Genomic DNA, 16,776 nt, shown 5'->3' on the forward strand with positions numbered 1-16,776 from the left:
GATGAGGAGGAAACACAGATATAGGCCCAAATAATAAAGTGGGCTAAATGCAGTTCAAAATTGGTAACAGGACTAACCAGGCGGCATTGGTTTGTTCAGTGGAGTAGAAAACCCAGGAGCGGCAGACACCGTTTTAAGGGCCCAACCACAGTAGTAGGCCCAATGCAGTTTAATATTACAAATAAAGGCTGAAAGCCTGAAGATTGCAGCTCGGGAAAACAAAACAGGAGAAAACCCAGGAGCGGCAGACACCGTTTTAAGGGCCCAACCACACTAGTAGGCCGGATGCAGTTTAATATTACAAATCTAGCCCGAAAGCCTGAAGATTGAAGCTCTGGAAAATAACACAGGACAACACCAAGGTGTGGCAGACACTGTTACTAGGCCCAACCAAAATAGTAGGCCAACTGCAGTGTTATATAAACAACAACTTAATGAGAGCCTAAAGATTGAAGCTCAGCTCTGTTCAGTGGAGAACAGAAAGCAGCGGCAGACACCGTTAGCAGGCCCCAACTACACTAGTAGGCCAACTGCAGTGTTATATTAACAACAACTACTTAATGAGAGCCTGAAGATTGAAGCTCAGGCAAGTAAACCTGGAGAACACCTTGGAGCGGCAGACACCGTTAGTAGGCCCCAAATAAAATAGTAGGCCAACTGCACTGTTATCTTAACAACAACAACTTAATGAGAGCCTGAAGATTGAAGCTCAGCTCTGTTCAGTGGAGAACAGAAAGCAGCGGCAGACACCTTTAGCAGGCCCCAACCACTCTAGTAGGCCAACTGCAGTGTTATATTAACAACAACTACTTAATGAGAGCCTGAAGATTGAAGCTCAGGCAAGTAAACCTGGAGAACACCTTGGAGCAGCAGACACTGTTAGTAGGCCCCAACCACACATATTAACAACAACTACTTAATGAGAGCCTGAAGATTGAAGCTCAGCTTTGTACAGTGAAGGACAACATAAGGGAGCGGCAGACACCGTTAGTAGGCCCCAAACAAAATAGTAGGCCAACTGCACTGTTATCTTAACAACAACTACTTAATGAGAGCCTGAAGATTGAAGCTCTGCTTTGTACAGTGGAGAACAACACCAGGGAGCGGCAGACAACGTTAGTAGGCCCCAACCACACATATTAACAACAACTACTTAATGAGAGCCTGAAGATTGAAGCTCAGGCAAGTAAACCTGGAGAACACCTTGGAGCGGCAGACACTGTTAGTATGCCCCAAACAAAATAGTAGGCCAACTGCACTGTTATCTTAACAACAACTACTTAATGAGAGCCTGAAGACTGAAGCTCAGCTTTGTACAGTGGAGGACAACACCAGGGAGCGGCAGACAATGTTAGTAGGCCCCAACCACACATATTAACAACAACTACTTAATGAGAGTCTGAAGATTGAAGCTTAGCTTTGTACAGTGAAGGACAACACAAGGGAGCGGCAGACACCGTTAGTAGGCCCCAACCACACATATTAACAACAACTACTTAATGAGAGCCTGAAGATTGAAGCTCAGCTTTGAACAGTGAAGAACAACAACAGGGAGCTGCAGACACCGTTAGTAGGCCCCAACCGAAATAGTAGGCCAACTGCACTGTTATCTTAACAACAACTACTTAATGAGAGCCTGAAGATTGAAGCTCAGATTTGTACAGTGGAGGACAACTGTAATGGGAGACAGACACAATAAGTAGGTCTAAATAAGTAATTAGGCAAAATGCAGTTGGTAAGTGGAGTACACTTGCAGCATAGCGTGGTTCAGCGGAGGAGGGCATGTGTAATTAGTGGCTCTGACACAGGAAGTAGGCCTAAAATAAAAATGAAGGCTATATTAAGTTCAAAATTGGTAAAAGGAGTACACAAATGGCATAGCTGGGTTCTGTGGTGGAGGACAACTGTTATGACAGGCTTACACAGTTACTAGGCACAAAAAAGTAAGTAGGATACATGCAGTTCACAATCGATCACAGGAGTACACAGGCGGCATAGCTTTGTTCAGTGGAGGACAACTGCAAGGAGTGGACTGGCCGAGACAGACACAGGTAGTAGGCCTACAATAGAAAGTAGGCTCTATGCAGTTTAAAGTAGGCTACAGGGGTACACAGGCAGCATTGTTGAGGTCAGCGGAGGACGATTTCAAGGAGGGACCGCAGACAGACTTCCTAGGCATAAAATAATAAAGCAGGCTCGATGTGGTTTAAATTAGGCTACAGGGGTACACAGGCAGCATTGGTGTGCTCAGCGGAGGACAATTGGAAGGAGGGACCGCAGACAGACTTAGTAGGCCTAAAATAACAAAATAGGCTCTATGCAGCTTCCATTATGTGGCAGGGGTACACAGGCAGCATTGGTGTGCTCGGCGGAGGACAATTGGAAGGAGGGACCTCAGACAGTAAGTACTCCAAAAAAACTAAATAGATGTTAATGTCTCGCAAAAAAAAAAAAAAAAAAAGTGCCATACTTAGGTACAGGGGTGGGCTCCTATGCTGACTTTCAGACATTGTAATTTGGCGCAAAGTATTTACTGGTGTAAATGTAGGACAGGGCCCCTGCCTATTTTAAATAGCATCATACATGTCAAAAAAATGGTTATTGTCAGTGCCAGGCATTGAAGGATTTTAGCGCATAGACTAAACAGTGGTGGAGCAGCGAGAGATAATTTTGCAAGTGGTAGAGCACTGTTTGACCTGGGGGGGGACACTCTCTCGTGGCCGGCGGTACAGGCCCAGGGCCCCTCATGTTACAACGGTGTGTCTGACGTTGGGTGCGCGCCACCACCGCCAGAGACACTTCATTGTACTATGAGGGACCTAGTGGCAGTGCCGTCGACCAAGAGTGGGCACACCCACCTCTTCAGATAAACGACACTCTGACGGGTGCTTGCACCAAGTGGTGAGACCACGGCACCGTGGGGGGAGTTAGGCCATTTAGGGAGGTGTAAACATGTCGTATGCTGTACAAACAGCAGCTGCAAATTAAGAGATTGGAACAGTCAGTAACACCAGTTCCAAAGCAAGACCTTTTTTCAGGAAAGCTAGGTGTCAGCCGGGAAAGGTGGGGCAAAATAATTAGAAATCCATGAGTGGTTCATTTTAATGAAGGTTAGATCATCAACATTTTGGGTCGCCAGATGAGTCCTTTTTCGGTCAGTATTGAACCAGCAGCACTGAATACTCTTTCTGATAGCACACTAGCTGCTGGGCAAGCAAGCTCCTGCAATGCATATTCGGCCAATTCAGGCCAGGTGTCTATTTTGGATGCCCAGTAATCAAAGGGGAATGACGGTTGAGGGAGAACATCGATAATGGAGGAAAAATAGTTAGTAACCATACTGGACAAATGTTGTCTCCTGTCACTTTGAATTGATGCTGCAGTACCTGTCGTGTCTGCGGTCATTGCAAAATCACTCCACAACCTGGTCAGAAAACCCCTCTGTCCAACGCCACTTCTGATTTGTGCACCTCTAACACCTCTGCCCTGTTGCCCCCTGCAGCTCGTGTGAGAACCATCACCGGCACTGTGTGCTGGGAATGCCTGAATCAAACGGTCTACAAGAGTAGCTTGTTTGGTTGCCAATATTTGTTCGAGGTTCTCATGTGGCATGATATTTTGCAATTTGCCTTTATAGCGAGGATCAAGGAGGCAGGCCAACCAGTAATCGTCATCGGTCATCATTTTTATAATGCGTGGGTCCCTTTTGAGGATACGCAAGGCATAATCCGCCATGTGGGCCAATGTTCCAGTTGTCAAATCAGTGCATGTGCTGGGTTGAGGAGCACTTTCGGGCAAATCAACGTCACTTGTCTCCCTCAAAAAACCTGAACCCGGCCTTGCAACAACAGCAGTTTCTATTGCCCCCTGAGAAGCTTCCTCATCCAAAAAATACTCATCCCCATCATCCTCCTCGTCCTCCTCCTCTTCGCCCCCCACCTCGTCCTGTAGACTTCCCTGAGCTGACAATGCCTGACTGTCATCTAGGCTTCCCTCGTCCTCAGCTGCTCCTTTATGTGCGTCAAACTTAGCATCAAACTTAGCATCAGCAGGCACATTAGGGGGATGCTCATGCTTATTATGGCGTTGTCTGCACTAACCAGCCGTGTGCATTCCTCAAAACACTGAAGGACTTGACACAGGTCTTGTAGCTTCGACCACTGCACACCTGACAACTCCATGTCTGCCATCCAACTGCCTACCCGTGTATGTGTATCCTCCCACAAATACATAACATCACGCCTCTGTTCGCACAGTCTCTGAAGCATGTGCAGTGTGGAGTTCCACCTTGTTGCAACGTCAATGATTAGGCGATGCTGGGGAGGTTTCAAAGACCGCTGATGGTTCTGCATACGGCTGGAGTGTACGGGCGAATGGCGGATGTGCGAGCAAAGTCTGCGCACTTTCAGGAGCAGGTCGTGTAACCCCGGATAACTTTTCAGAAAGCACTGCACCATCAGGTTTAAGGTGTGAGCCAGGCAAGGAATGTGTTTCAGTTGTGAAAGGGCTATGGCAGCCATAAAATTCCTTCCGTTATCACTCACTACCTTGCCTGCCTCAAGATGTACAGTGCCCAGCCATGACTGAGTTTCTTGCTGCAAGAACTCGGACAGAACTTCCGCGGTGTGTCTGTTGTCGCCCAAACACTTCATTGCCAATACAGCCTGCTGACACTTGCCACTAGCTGTTCCATAATGGGACACCTCGTGTGCAACAGTGCCAGCTGCGGATGGAGTGGTCGTGCGACTGCGGTCTGTGGACGAGCTCTCGCTTCTGCTGGAGGACGAGGAGGAGGAGGGGGGACGAACGCCTACAGCCAACTGTTTCCTAGACTGTGGGCTAGGAAGAACTGTCCCAATATTGCTGTCCCCTGTGGACCCTGCATCCACCACATTAACCCAGTGTGCCGTGATGGAGACGTAACGCCCCTGGCCATGCCTACTGGTACATGCATCTGTTGTCAGGTGCACCTTTCTACTCACAGATTGCCTGAGTGCATGGACAATGCGGTCTTTTACATGCTGGTGGAGGGCTGGGATGGCTTTTCTCGAAAAGAAGTGTTGACTGGGTAGCTCATAGCGTGGTACAGCGTAGTCCATCAGGGCTTTGAAAGCTTCGGATTCAACTAACCGGTAGGGCATCATCTCTAACGAGATTAGTCTAGCAATGTGGGCGTTCAAACCCTGTGTACGCGGATGCGAGGATGAGTACTTCCTTTTCCTAATGAGAGTCTCATGTAGGGTGAGCTGGACTGGAGAGCTGCATAGGGTGGAACTAGCGGGGGTGCCGGTGGACATGGCAGACTGAGAGAGGGTTGGTGATGGTATTCTTGCTGTTGCCCTACATACAGTGTTTCCTACCATGAACCTGGTGATTCCCTGACTGTTTTGGCCTTGCGACGAAACCACCACATTTACTGCAGGTGGTGTGGTAAACGGTGGGCTTACAGTGAGGGAAGGGATGTAGCGATGCTGACTTGCTTCATTGTGAGAGGGTGCTACAACGTTAAGGGACGTTTGGTAGTTAGTCCAGGCTTGCAAGTGCATGGTGGTTAAATGTCTACGCATGCAACTTGTATTTAGATTTTTAACATTCTGACCTCTGCTGAAGGTCCTTGAGCATTTCTTACAGATGACTTTGCACTGATCATTTGGATCTTGGTTAAAAAATGCCAGACTGCACTCTTCCTACTATCGGATACCTTTTCAGGCATTGCACACTGAGCTACTTTAACCGGATGGCCACGCTGTCCTACAACTGGTTTTGTCTTTGCCACACGTTTTTGACCAGATACGGGCCTGCCAGATGGAACCTGTTGCGATGTTGATGCCTGCTGTGGCTCCTCCTCCTCCGCTTCAGAGCTACTGCCGCCTGCACCCTGTTCCCCCAATGGCTGCCAATCGGGGTCAACAACTGTGTCATCTATGACCTCCTCTTCTATGTCCTGGGCACCTTCCTCTGGGTCACCGTGTAAGCCGGTGCTATAGCGTTCGTGACGGGGCTTAATAGTCTCATCAGGGTCAGATTCTGGATCAGTACACTGCGAGGGCAATGTTCTGATCTGAGTCAAAGGAACAGCATAATAATCTGGCTGTGGCTGTGCACTCCATTTCCGATTCATCTTGTAATGGGCATAGCCTGTTAACAATTTCCCTTTCTAACCCAGGAACGGTATGTGTAAAGAGCTCCATGGAGTAACCTGTTGTGTCACCTGACGCATCCTTCTCTGTTGCTCTGGGTGAAGAACACAAGGAAGCGACTTGTCCCTGATCGGGAACATCCACTGACGACGCGCTGCTTTTACATTTTGCACTTTCCGAGGAGGAGGCGAAAGAGCTAGAGGCAGAGTCAGCAAGGAAAGACAAAACTTGTTCCTGCTGCTCCGGCTTTAAAAGCGGTTTTCCTACTCCCAGAAAAGGGAGCCTTCGAGGCCTTGTGTAGCCAGACGATGACGCGGGCTCAACAACTCGAGACTTAGGGTCTATATTGCTTTTCCCACGACCACCTGATGCTCCACGACCACCACCACTACCATCATTACCAGCTGGCAATGAAAGCCCACGGCCACGACCTCTTCCACCAGACTTCCTCATTCTTGGAAAAATGAAACCAAACTAACAACCGTTATGTGGTCCTGTACAACCAAGTAGAAGGTGTACGTAAACTTGTTGTGAATTTAAATCTCCCTTTTTTATGTGTGGGAGAATGCAGGAAAAAATCAGGCCCACTGTATTACACTACACAGTTTCATTGGCAGAAAGAGGCTGGCAGATATGCCACGAACAGGACTGACGCATGCAGATGCACACACTGGCAATAGAAATCTCCCTCTTTATGTGTGGGAGAATGCAGGGAAAAATCAGGCCCACTGGATTACACTACACAGTTTGATTGGCAGAAAGAGGCTGGCAGATATGCCACGAACAGGACTGACGCACGCAGATGCACACACTGGCAATAGAAATCTCCCTCTTTATGTGTGGGAGAATGCAGGGAAAAATCAGGCCCACTGGATTACACTACACAGTTTGATTGGCAGAAAGAGGCTGGCAGATATGCCACGAACAGGACTGACGCACGCAGATGCACACACTGGCAATAGAAATCTCCCTCTTTATGTGTGGGAGAATGCAGGGAAAAATCAGGCCCACTGGATTACACTACACAGTTTGATTGGCAGAAAGAGGCTGGCAGATATGCCACGAACAGGAGTGACGCAGATGCACACACTGGCAATAGAAATCTCCCTCTTTATGTGTGGGAGAATGCAGGGAAAAATCAGGCCCACTGGATTACACTACACAGTTTGATTGGCAGAAAGAGGCTGGCAGATATGCCACTAACAGGAGTGACGCAGATGCACACACTGGCAATAGAAATCTCCCTCTTTATGTGTGGGAGAATGCAGGGAAAAATCAGGCCCACTGTATTACACTACACAGTTTGATTGGCAGAAAGAGGCTGGCAGATATGCCACTAACAGGACTGATGCACGCAGATGCACACACTGGCAATAGAAATCTCCCTCTTTATGTGTGGGAGAATGCAGGGAAAAATCAGGCCCACTGGATTACACTACACAGTTTGATTGGCAGAAAGAGGCTGGCAGATATGCCACGAACAGGACTGACGCATGCAGATGCACACACTGGCAATAGAAATCTCCCTCTTTATGTGTGGGAGAATGCAGGGAAAAATCAGGCCCACTGGATTACACTACACAGTTTGATTGGCAGAAAGAGGCTGGCAGATATGCCACGAACAGGACTGACGCACGCAGATGCACACACTGGCAATAGAAATCTCCCTCTTTATGTGTGGGAGAATGCAGGGAAAAATCAGGCCCACTGGATTACACTACACAGTTTGATTGGCAGAAAGAGGCTGGCAGATATGCCACGAACAGGACTGACGCACGCAGATGCACACACTGGCAATAGAAATCTCCCTCTTTATGTGTGGGAGAATGCAGGGAAAAATCAGGCCCACTGGATTACACTACACAGTTTGATTGGCAGAAAGAGGCTGGCAGATATGCCACGAACAGGACTGACGCACGCAGATGCACACACTGGCAATAGAAATCTCCCTCTTTATGTGTGGGAGAATGCAGGGAAAAATCAGGCCCACTGGATTACACTACACAGTTTGATTGGCAGAAAGAGGCTGGCAGATATGCCACGAACAGGACTGACGCACGCAGATGCACACACTGGCAATAGAAATCTCCCTCTTTATGTGTGGGAGAATGCAGGGAAAAATCAGGCCCACTGGATTACACTACACAGTTTGATTGGCAGAAAGAGGCTGGCAGATATGCCACTAACAGGAGTGACGCAGATGCACACACTGGCAATAGAAATCTCCCTCTTTATGTGTGGGATAATGCAGGGAAAAATCAGGCCCACTGTATTACACTACACAGTTTGATTGGCAGAAAGAGGCTGGCAGATATGCCACTAACAGGACTGACGCACGCAGATGCACACACTGGCAATAGAAATCTCCCTCTTTATGTGTGGGAGAATGCAGGGAAAAATCAGGCCCACTGGATTACACTACACAGTTTGATTGGCAGAAAGAGGCTGGCAGATATGCCACGAACAGGACTGACGCACGCAGATGCACACACTGGCAATAGAAATCTCCCTCTTTATGTGTGGGGGAATGCAGGGAAAAATCAGGCCCACTGGATTACACTACACAGTTTGATTGGCAGAAAGAGGCTGGCAGATATGCCACAAACAGGACTGACGCACGCAGATGCACACACTGGCAATAGAAATCTCCCTCTTTATGTGTGGGGGAATGCAGGGAAAAATCAGGCCCACTGGATTACACTACACAGTTTGATTGGCAGAAAGAGGCTGGCAGATATGCCACAAACAGGACTGACGCACGCAGATGCACACACTGGCAATAGAAATCTCCCTCTTTATGTGTGGGAGAATGCAGGGAAAAATCAGGCCCACTGGATTACACTACACAGTTTGATTGGCAGAAAGAGGCTGGCAGATATGCCACGAACAGGAGTGACGCAGATGCACACACTGGCAATAGAAATCTCCCTCTTTATGTGTGGGAGAATGCAGGGAAAAATCAGGCCCACTGGATTACACCACACAGTTTGATTGGCAGAAAGAGGCTGGCAGATATGCCACGAACAGGAGTGACGCAGATGCACACACTGGCAATAGAAATCTCCCTCTTTATGTGTGGGAGAATGCAGGGAAAAATCAGGCCCACTGGATTACACTACACAGTTTGATTGGCAGAAAGAGGCTGGCAGATATGCCACGAACAGGACTGACGCACGCAGATGCACACACTGGCAATAGAAATCTTCCTCTTTATGTGTGGGAGAATGCAGGGAAAAATCAGGCCCACTATATCACAGTATAGTTTCTGTGGCACAAAATGACTGCCAGATACCACAGACAGCACTGGCACAGATGCACAGATTTGGCAATATTATTCTCCCTTTATTTTAATTTTTTTTATTTATATGGGAGACAAGTGAATTAATCAGGCCCACTATATCACAGTATATTTTCTGTGGCACAAAATGAATGACAGATACCACAGACAGCACTGGCACAGATGCACAGATTTGGCAAGATTATTCTCCCTTTATTTTATTTTTTTTTTGTGATATGGGAGACAAGTGATTTAAGCAGGCCCACTATATCACAGTATATTTTCTGTGGCACAAAATGAATGACAGATACCACAGACAGCACTGGCACAGATGCACAGATTTGGCAAGATTATTCTCCCTTTATTTATTTTTTTATGGGAGACAAGTGATTTAATCAGGCCCACTATATCACAGTATATTTTCTGTGGCACAAAATGAATGACAGATACCACAGACAGCACTGGCACAGATTTGGCAAGATTATTCTCCCTTTATTTTAATTTTTTTTTTGTGATATGGGAGACAAGTGATTTAATCAGGCCCACTATATCACAGTATAGTTTCTGTGGCACAAAATGAATGACAGATACCACAGACAGCACTGGCACAGATGCACAGATTTGGCAAGATTATTCTCCCTTTATTTTTATTTTTTTTATGGGAGACAAGTGATTTAATCAGGCCCACTATATCACAGTATAGTTTATGTGGCACAAAATGAATGACAGATACCACAGACAGCACTGGCACAGATGCACTGATTGGCAATATAAATCTCCCTTCTTAGGTGTGGGACAGTGTAGAAAAATACAGGCCCACTGTTTTACACTACACAGTTTCAGGGGCTGAAAGTGGCTGGAAGATATTAAAAAAAATAAATAAAAGGGACTGTACTACAATTACTATCTCCCTACAATAGTCTCTGAAAAGTATGGCAGGCAGCAATAAAAAGGACTGCTGCACACAAAAAATGAGGACAAACAAACAAGATAGCTGTGCAGAAAGGAAGGAGCAACAGGAATTTTGCTTTTAAAAAAGCAGTTGGTTTGCACAGCGGCGTACACAGCAACGCAGCGATCAGGGAGCATTATAAGCTACAGAGCTTTTGCACAGAAATCTTGCCTCCACTGTCCCTGCAAAGAAAAGGTGGTGTTGGACAGTGGAAATCGCTACAGCACAAGCGGTTTGGGGGTTAATTTACCCTGCCTAACGCTATCCCTGTTTCTGATGAAGCGGCAGCATCCTCTCCCTATGCTCAGATCAGCAGCAGTAAGATGGCGGTCGGCGGGAACGCCCCTTTATAGCCCCTGTGACGCCGCAGAAAGCAAGCCAATTACTGCCATGCCCTTCTCTAAGATGGTGGGGACCAGGACCTATGTCATCATCACGCTGCCCACACTCTGCGTGCACCTTCATTGGCTGAGAAATGGCGCTTTAAGCGTCATATGAAACGCGACTTTGGCGCGAAGATCGTGTACCGCATGGCCGATCCCACGCTGGGATCGGGTCGGGTTTCATGAAACCCGACTTTGCCAAAAGTCGTCGACTTATGAAAATGACCGATCCGTTTTGCTCAACCCTACTGAGGACTACTGTACAGAGCTCCGGCAGTGGCCTACTGAAGTTCTGGTTCTTCATGACACTCCAGGTTCTCTGGCGGAGGCAATATGAATGGACAGCAGAATCCATGAGAGATAGGGTGAACAGCAGGCCGCCTGTTATATTTCCCCTGAGAAGGTCCATTTACATGAGGTGTAGCCATTGGAGTTTAGAGTTGCCAGTTTTCGTGTGGTGGAGAGAAAATGTAGACATAATCTTGGACTTGGATACTGTGTTCTCACTGGACATTTTGTAAAGAATTAACTAACTCATCCTCAGGCATGCAAACAGTCGGGAGAACATCTGGTTCTGGGTTATTGCCAAAGAGATCACCCAGATCCCCGGGTACCTATTTCTTCCTCTCATAAAGCATTAATGAATACAGTGCTTGTCCTTCAAGAACCAGGTGTTATCAGCATTGGCGTTCATTGACTGTGAGTCTGCTGATAACTTTATTGATTCTGACTGGTTCTAAAGTTAGGATTAGGGACAGTTAGTTTGGAAAGACCTATTCAAATTTTCACCATTTACAAAACACCATTTGCCCGGAATTTAGTCAAGAGGGTAACAATGGATTCCAAGCTCCAATGGGAGCACTTCACTCTGATTGCATCTTGTGTTTTGTTTGAATAATTTACCTGCTGGGTAGATACTGGGGCTTCCATGGCTGCTTCTTCACAATCCCGTTATTTATTGGGGTCATAAGGAAATTGTTAAATGGAGCCCCAATTGTTACAAGAAATGTCTAAAGTTTGTACACATATGCTCTGCTAGTCTAAAGGGTCTGCCAGGGTACCTGAAAGACTTCGGAGATGTGTTCTCAGAAAAAGATGTGACGATACTACCTCCCCTATGATGGTGCTATTAATCTTGTCCCTAATGCCAAATTATCTAAAGCTCACACTTACAAATTGTCTGGGACTGAAAGGTCCACAATGTTAACAAAAGTTTAAGGAAGGGTCATATCTGTCCTTTCTCCTCCCATGTAGCTGTCATTTTTTCTTTGTTAAAAAGAAAGATGGTGGCCTACGTCCTTGCCTCAATTTCCGAGAACTAAACAAAATCACGGTTAAAAACATTTACCCACTTCCACTCATCCTCAACCTACAGTGAGTAAAATAAGTATTTCATACACTGCCAATTTTGCAAGCTTTCCCAACTACAAAGAATGGAGATGTCTGTAATTTTTATCGTAGGAACACAAATCTACGCACACTCTAAAGTAATAACTGGCCGGTCAGGGAATTTGGTCCACTGACAATTCCAGAAAGACCATGGACTCATCTTGGTGGTTGACTGATTAATTAAACAAGCTCATTTTGTTCATTTGTCATGATTAACTAATGCAGAGTCACTCTCCGGATTGTTTGTTTTTCATATTGTAAGGTTACATGGAATCCCTCTTAACATTGTGTCTGATAGGGTAGCGCAATTTGTTTCCAAATTCTGGAGAGCCTTTTGTAGTAAACTGATGATTAAACTGTCATTTTCCTTTGCTTACCACTCTGAAACCGATAGTCAGACTGAGAGGACAAATCAATCTTTGGAACAAATTGTAAGGTGCTTCGTGATGGCTCAGTAGTAGTGATGAGCGAGTATGCTCGTGACTCGAGATTTGTGAGCATGCTCAGGTGTTCTCCAAGTATTTTGGCTGTGCTCAGAGATTTAGTTTGTGTCACTGCAGCTGCATGATTTGCGGCTGCTAGACAGCCTGAATACATGTGGGGATTTCCTAACAAACAGGCAATCCCTACATGTATTCAGGCTGTCTAGCAGCCGCAAATCATGAAGCTGAAGCGACACAAACTAAATCTCCGAGCACACCCAAAATACTCAGAGAACACCCGAGCATGCTCAGAAATCTTGAGTAACGAGCATACTCGCTCATCACTACTCAGCAGGAGGACTGGTCTTCATTTTTATCTCTCGCTGAGTTCATCCTTCACCCTTAAATCAGTCAAATGGAACCTCACCATTTTTATGTAATTATGGTATTCACCCCCATTTTGTAGAATTTTCTCGAATTAGTTCTGAATGTCCTGGGGTGGAGGTCGCTGTGCAGAGATTTGGGGATGTCTGGAGGGAGTTTCAAAAGAATATTGGAACAGCTCAAATTCGCCAAGGCCAATAGAAAACGTACGGTGGGTCCTGTTTTTAAAATTGGGGACAAGGTTTGGTTACCATCTAGAAATATTAGGTTTAAAGTGTCGTCGGCGAAGTTTGGTCCAAAGTTTATTGGTCCATATGAGATCCTGGAGGTGGTCAATCTGGTGGTGTTTACATTAAAGCTCCCTCCACTCCTTACCATTCATTTTGTTTTCCATAAGTCTCCATTAAAATAATTTGTCCATTCGGTAGTGTCTCCCTCATCCCTGCCTCCTCTGGTTTCAGTCGAAGGTGGCTTGGAGTATGACGTTCAGGTTCTGGATTCACATAGGGACTGAAATTCCCTCCAATTCCTCATCCACTGGAGGGACTACGTCAGATTCGGAGGACTACGGAGGACCTGTGTGGGACCTTTTTTTCTAATAAATTGGTGAACGAGAGACAGTGTCTAGTTTTTATTTCTCTCTGTTTATATTTTTCAGGTTTTCATTTGTGGACTACGTCGGAGCTGCAAGGAAACTTTTTACAAAAATAAAATGGTTAGTCAGGGAAAGTGTGGGGGAGTGTTTATTTTGATAAAGTTTTTTTGTGTGTGTTTTCTTTTTACTTAATAGGTTAGTAATAGGGGTGTCTGTCTCTACATTACTAACACCAACACTTGATGACAGCTGTGTTTTTGGACAATTCGCAGCTGACATCATCCCAGGCCCCATTACACTGATTGCCAATGCACCAGGCAATCGGAGAGAGTCAAGGTGAATCACTATAATTGGCACATCTAATGTGATGCCCCACTTCTGGGGCGGCTGCGGGCTGGCATTTTTAGGCTGCGATGGGGCCAATAACTATGGACCTTCCCAGCCTGATAATATCAGTTCTCAGCTGTCTGCTTTACCTTTGCTGGTTACAAAATGTGGGGGAATCCCCACATTGTTTTTTTTCATTCATACATTCATTCATTCATTCATTTATTATTTAATTATAAAAAGCTGTCCAATAAGCTCCACAATGTGCAATTTTAGAATATGTTGGGGGGGGGGGGTTTGTGTTATTATATGTCTATACATCTGTGTCAATATATGTCTGTCTGTATGTCTATATGACTGTCTGCCTATCACTATCTATAAGCTATCTCTATCTATTATCTATCTCTATTCTGTAGATCCGACAAAAAAAGAGTATCTCTTCTTCAATGATTAATATAAAAATCCTTTATTGGTGCATTAATTCAAAGGGATATATATATTAAAATAATTTAAAAAAGAAAATAAGGGAATGTATATGATGCAAAAAACAGACCCTGGGCACAATATAAAAACATTATTGTCAATGGTAACTAAAATTTTAAAAAAATCTATACATACCTGAAGACCTTTGAATCAAACCACCAGATTAGTTATAAATATAAGATGGATAGGTATGCACAGGTAGAATATAAATAACATTTAAATAATGGATGGTAATGTGATGCATATAATAAATAGATATACAGGGTGGGCCATTTATATGGATACACCTAAATGAAATGGGAACGGTTGATGATATCAACTTCCTGTTTGTGGCACATTAGTATATGGAAGGGGAAAAACTTTTCAAGATGGGTGGTGACCATGGCGGCCATTTTGAAGTTGGCCATTTTGGATCCAACTTTATTTTTTCCAATGGGAAGAGGGTCATGTGACACATCAAACTTTTTTCACAAGAAAAACAATGGTGTGCTTGGTTTTAATGTAACTTTATTCTTTCATTAGTTATTTACAAGTTTATGACCACTTATAAAATGTGTTCAAAGTGCTGCCCATTGTGTTGTGTTGTCAATGTAACCCTCTTCTCCCACTCTTGACACACTGATAGCAACACCGCAGAAGAAATGCTAGCATAGGCTTCCAGTGTCCGTTGTTTCAGATGCTGGGGTCATCTGAAGGCAATTGTCTATGCTGTGAAGATACAGGATGTGCAGCATCTGAAACAATGGATACTGGAAGCCTGTGCTAGCATTTCTTCTGCGGTGTTGCTATCAGTGTGTCAAGAGTAGGAGAAGAGGGTTGCATTGACAATCCAACAGAATGGGCAGCACTTTGAACACATTTTACAAGTGGTCATAAACTTGTAAATTACTCATGAAAGAATAAAGTTACATTAAAACCAAGCACACCAATGTTTTCCTTGTGAAAATCTCAATAAGTTTGATGTGTCACATGACCCTCTTCCCATTTCAAAAAATAAAGTTGGATCAAAAATGGACGACTTCAAAATGGCCACCATGGACACCACCCATCTTGAAAAGTTTTCCCCCTCCCATATACTAATGCTACAAACAGGAGTTGATATCACCAATCATTCCCATTTTATTTAGGTGTATCCATATAATTGGCCCACCCTGTACAATGTACCGTATTTTTCGGATTATAAGATGCATTTTTTCCCCAAAAAATTTTTGGGGAAAATGGAGGTGTGTCTTATAATGTGGATATACCTTACTAGCTGCGATGGAGCAGGGTCCCAGGGTCGCTGCTGGAGGAGGCAAGAGTGGAGTGTTGCTGCAGGCCACAGGCTGGAATGAGGGGGTGTTCGGATGTGCACCGCGCCGCTATGGGTGTTCAGTGCTGTGGGGGCTCTGCTCACATTTTGTGAAAGCCCAGAGCCCCCGCACATACATGGTTTCCTATTCGGTAGACTCCAGGAAAATGGCTTCCGGGGGCGGCACTTGCGCAGATGGAGATCTCGGTACCAAGATCTCGGGATATGAGATCTCAGTGCTGAAATCTCCATGAATCAGGAGCATCTGACTTCAGCCCACCTCCTCATCAGAACCGGCGTGAAAAACACTAGTTTTGATGTATTTGTAACTATATATGCAACCATATAATTCACCACAGTCAAAATCCACTGCTAGTTAGTGGCAGTCCATTTTGGCTAATAGTGAATAGGACCGCTCTCCTCTATGTCATATGCCTAAAAAATGGCATATGAAAATGGGTGTGATTGTCTACCTAGTTGCATGAAACATTATTACATCAACTTAGTTGGCGATAATAAAAATATACAGTGGCTTGTGAAACTATTCATCCCCCTTGGCTTTTTACCTATTATGTTACATTACAACATTACAACCTGTGTTTAAATATTTTTGTAATCCAAATTGTAAGGCTCCTTTTGAGGTTGCCAAAAGACATGTGGGACACTCCCAAAACGTATGGAGAAAGGTCCTGTGGTCAGTTGAAACCAAAACTGAACTTTTTGGCCACCAAGGTAAAACAACACAGCTCATCACCTCAAGAACACCATCTTTACTGTGAACCATGTTGGTGGCAGCATCATGCTGTGAGGATGTTTTTTAGCAGTAGTGACATGGAAAATGGTCAGTGATTTGACACTGGGATGGAGGTTCATTTTCCAACAAGACAATGACCCAAAGTATACTGCTAAAGCAACACTCGAGTGGTTTAAGGGGAGATGTGTAAATGTTTTGGAGTGGTCTATTCAAAGCCCAGACCTTAATCCAATTGAGAATCTGTGGTCAGTCTTGAAGATTGCTGTTCAGCAGAGGAAACCATCTAATTTGAAGGAGCTGGAGCAGTTTTACTTTCAGGAATGGGCAAAAATCCCAGTGGCCAGATGTGGAAAGCTCATAGAGACTTATCCAAAGCAAC

The 16,776-nt window shown here is 45.2% G+C and overlaps 1 protein-coding gene across 4 annotated transcripts in view; it reads right to left on the reverse strand.

Moving 5' to 3' along the window:
* Positions 1–16,776, reverse strand: part of NALCN (sodium leak channel, non-selective) — a 930,735-nt gene that overhangs the window by 130,594 nt on the left and 783,365 nt on the right. The window lies entirely within an intron of this gene.

The sequence above is a fragment of the Ranitomeya variabilis genome, chromosome 3 (genome assembly GCF_051348905.1).
Source record: "Ranitomeya variabilis isolate aRanVar5 chromosome 3, aRanVar5.hap1, whole genome shotgun sequence".
In the NCBI taxonomy this organism is placed as follows: domain Eukaryota; kingdom Metazoa; phylum Chordata; class Amphibia; order Anura; family Dendrobatidae; genus Ranitomeya; species Ranitomeya variabilis.